The 4,438-nt window shown below is 42.9% G+C and overlaps 1 long non-coding RNA gene across 1 annotated transcript in view; it reads left to right on the top strand.

Annotated features, from left to right (window-relative positions):
• The window catches only part of LOC111257245, a 9,201-nt gene extending 5,617 nt beyond the window's left edge, over positions 1-3,584 (top strand). The window contains exon 2 of the long non-coding RNA XR_002677665.1: positions 3,040-3,584. This is a non-coding gene — a long non-coding RNA (uncharacterized LOC111257245). The remainder of the gene's footprint in view (positions 1-3,039) is intronic.
• Positions 3,585-4,438: the final 854 nt, after the last annotated feature.

Raw genomic sequence — 4,438 nt, 5'->3', positions numbered from 1 at the left:
TAACCCCTTCAGTACAGCTCGGTATTCTGCTTGATTGTTAGTGGCGGATGCTTCTATCGGCAGAGAGAAATCATAGCTTGCCCCCGAGGCGATATGAGGATGATGCCAATTCCTGATCCGGCCCCACATGATGATCCATCAAAGTATAAGGTCCAAGGTACTGGTTCCACGAAGGTGGCCTCTGGTCCACAGCGCTGGGCAACGAAATCGGCCATGACCTGACCCTTTAACGGCCTTTGCCGATTCATATCGAAGATCAAACTCTGACAAAGCTAAAACCCATTTTCCGATTCGTCCTTTCAAGATCGACAATGACAGCATGTACTTTACCACATCATCTTTGCATACAACCACACATTGCTGCGCGAGAGTGGAAATTACGCTTTCGTTTCAAGGTAAGTAGGTAACCATCGTATAGTAATTTATTTTAATATATATATAGAAAACACCATACAAGTTAAATAAGTTTTTCAAATAAACCCTGGAAGTTTCCAAACTTACCTTTAAAGTTTCAGAGGAGGACTTCGTTCACAATGAAACCCACCGTGCTAAAGGAAGGAAATTTATGAAAGTTACCATGTATATTGGTTAAGACAATATAAAAGTTACCTTCACTGCCACAAATGTTGAGCTTTGCTTGGTGCACATACAAAAAAAAATCATTGGGGCCTGATTAGTTGGGCATCAAAATGTGCCAAACCAAAATCAGGGCATTGGTAGTTGTGTTTTGGCATCAAACCAATTGGAGGCCAAAATTTTGGCTGCCACATTTTGACACCCAACCAAGTGCCATCCTAAAATTTTTGCCCAGATTTTGGTAGGTAAATTTTGGCATGCCCCAATTTTAGCAGGGCAAAGGCCCTTAGCATTTACATTCAAGCTCAACCGGTTGAGGTAGGAGATGTAGTCGTGGTATTGTGCACCTTAATAATCCAAGTTCGAGTTCTCAACTAAATTATATTTATTTTGTCTTAATGAAAAACAATGTAGTCCTTACTAGATCGAATCTCGTTTCTAAGAGATGAGCTTAGCTTAGTTAGTTAGATGGGACTGTGGGTGTTCTTGTGCGTCTCAACCATTCAGTTCGAGTTTTTCTTCCACTCAAATTTGAATGTCTATTTCCCTCTTATTATGAAAAATCCCCAAAATGAAGATGCACTGGTATGCAGTTTCTCAGATCGAGGAATGGAGTGCATCCTGATGAACTTCTCTTCTCCGAACGTCTCAAATCGAGATAGAACTAGGGGTGTGTTTGGTTTGAGGGTTGAAGGGGGTTGGAATGGATCGGATCTAGTTAGGGAGAGTGTTTGGTTGAAAAGATTTTTTTTAAACTTATTTGGTTGAAAAGCTAGTGGGTTGGGTTCGTCCCAGTAAGGGAATTCTCTCAATATCCAGATTCATTCGGTCCGCCCAAAACCAAAAAATCCACTTGACCCACTTGAACGGCGTCTCCCTCCGTCTCATCTGCTGCGTGCTAAGGGAGGGTGGTACAAGGCAGCTCCTGACTGGACGGTGCTGCGCGAGCCGTTGGAGCTGGATAGGGAGGTGTTGCGCGGGCTGGCGGAGCAGCATGGGTGCGGTAGAGAGGCCCCCGCAGGTCCGCGTCGGCCACGAAGCAGGGCCGCACAGGTGCGGCGTGGAGGATGACGCATATGAGCGGAGGCGGGCCGTCTGGTGGAGCGGTGGTGATGATGGGGAACCTGAGACTAATGGTGGATGGAGCAAAGGCGAGCGGAGGCTCGAGTGGAGGATGAGGAAGAAGATAAGGTAGAAGAAAAAAAAATAAGAGAATGACACTGCTAACATGCAGGCTCTACGAACTAAGATGGCATCCATCCTATCGCACGTAACCCTTACAAGAAAAACTAGGTTGGACCCATGCTCATCAACCAAACACGAGGTTGGTTGAACCTTAAAAAAATGAGTTGGAGCTGACCCGATACCAAACACATGCTAGATGGAAGAAACCTACCACACCGCACAGCAGCGAGTGGTGACGCACACCAGTGAATCAGTGATCCACTCCACAATCTCTAGTTGCAGCTTTAAGCAGGCATGCTTGGATACAGAAGATTTGAGTTCCAAATGCCTAGTATTGCTCAATGGAGGATTCATTTCATACAAACAAGCCTTTGATTTTTTAGGAACCTTTTCCCCTATTTTCTCTCGTTACATATATGTACAGATCAGATCTACTAGCTACTGCTGTCACCATCGTGTGATACCGTGTGCTTACAGTTCAAGCGTTAAAAAACTCGGCCGGGGACGAGGGCAAGTCTTTCCCCCTACAGTCTTAAACGTGGCTAGTATGTTCGTGAAAAATTCAAAGGGCATGTTCGCTTTAACTTATAAGCCGGCTGAAAAGCTGAAACGGCTGATTTGTTGTGAGAGAAAAACACTGTTTGGTGGCTAATAAACTGGCTGAATAAGCTGAAGCGAACAGGCCAAAAAGATCGAGCCAAATTAAATCTGTCACGCATCATAAGTTTGGCGACTTGGTCTCCCCAAGAACCGCACCCCCACAGGCCCACATAACACGCAACACGCGCTGTAAGTTGAATTGTTGCAAGATACTTAACATCCAGTGGTGATTGATTAGAACACGGATACGTTCTTCACTTCTTCGATACATTAATCTACTACCGGTATCAGGTAAAGTAGTACCGGATATGTTCCCCAATACATTGAGCATAGCTGTGGAAAGCTTTTGTTTAAAGAGGGGATCCTTCTATCTTTGTACTTATATATCATTATATTGAGAGCTTTAACGCATAAGCAATCGTGTGAGAAAGATGTAGCAAACTTATCCTAGGAAGCAACAAGAGCTAATATCAGACAAGAAGATAATGAATTGAAGTTTAAAATTACTCATCCAATGTACAGTTTTATATTGTTTTTGTTCAGTTATTTCATCCTGATAAAAACCGTTTCCTTCTCTCAACTTAAATTTAGGTCTTCTTCCAGTAGTCCAAGTCAATCTTTCGTTGTCTTGTTCCGGGCGTGGACTGACCTTGTCAACCGGATATGTTTCGTTGTCAGGTAAGTTTCCTGGAATCTTCCATGCAGCTTGGGTGGACCTTGCGCGGAATGGCCGAAGGATGTTCCCTCTGTCAGCCAGCAGCATTTCCCTCTTTGCTCGGGTATTTCATTGTTTAAGCGGATATCCCGTCACGCCCGCGCGAGCACTTTTCTCCGCGCCTAAACTTTTCAACCATACAAGAAAACCCTAGCCGGGCGTACGACATTCTACTCTCGACTCTCGTACATGTGGACTCTATGGATGCGATGTTGCTGTGCTGAACTGCTGATCGACATCGGTGGCACAAGGTTTGCTGCTGAGACGAGGATGGGCGATCGAATACTTCCTCTTCACCAACACGCATCTACATTGAACCAACTGCTTCAACTATTCTCCGTTGTGCCGTACGTTTAGTAATAACAATCCATAACCCTATTACTCGCATATTCCTTGAACATGGTAAATGATACATTATTATAGCTAGCGTAACCAATCCAACAGTACTGTACCTATTCCTTGACTTGTCCATCATCTTAGTTGTAATCCTATCTCGCTATCTACGAAACCGCCTACATTGCAATAGCATTCAACAGATTTTCTTTGGAATTCCACTATTTTTTTCTAGGTGAAAATAGCGTACTCCCTCCATTCAACAACTATAAGGAATTGTGTGGTTTAAAGTTATCATTTTATCAACAAATATAAGGTATTTTGGAGAGAGCGATCCTCAAACTTGTCACGTTGTGTCATCCCAGTTCCTGAATTTGCAAAATGCAGATTTAGCCCTCTAAACTTAGCTTCGGGTGTCATTCCAGTCCTTAAACTCGTAAATTGCAGATTTAGCATCCTAAACTTAATTTCGAATATCATCTCAGTCCCCCAAAGTCGCAAATATGCATTTTCAAAATATCTTGATACATATTTAACTTGAGTATATGGTCAGAGAAAGATGCTCGTGTGATTGTGTGTATACTGATTACCTGGATGAGTCCAAACGTTTAGGACATGCACATGCACCTATAAGTTCTTGCCACGAATGACCAAACAAACTCAGCCCATCTTATCTCCTTCTATCCATACAGCTGATTGTTGTGTAGCCAATCAAGGGGGGACATGAGTTTTGCCTTAGATCTGAGAAGCATGGTGAAAATAATCTAAGGGGGTGTTTGGATATTAGGTGCTAAATTTTAGCACCTATCACATCGGATGTTTGGACACTAATTAGGAGTATTAAACATAGTCTAATTACAAAACTAATTGCACAACCCCTAGGCTAAATCGCGAGACGAATCTAAAAAAAAAGAAAAAAACCTTGAAAGAGTGGAGGAAGAATACTCAATCACCTCACATACCTTAACTTCAGTAATTTTTTGTGACGTAATTTTTTTTTTTTTGATTATAAAGCGAACCCAGTGCAGG

Source organism: Setaria italica, chromosome V (assembly GCF_000263155.2).
Source record: "Setaria italica strain Yugu1 chromosome V, Setaria_italica_v2.0, whole genome shotgun sequence".
In the NCBI taxonomy this organism is placed as follows: domain Eukaryota; kingdom Viridiplantae; phylum Streptophyta; class Magnoliopsida; order Poales; family Poaceae; genus Setaria; species Setaria italica.
This window is presented reverse-complemented; position numbering and strand designations above follow the sequence as displayed.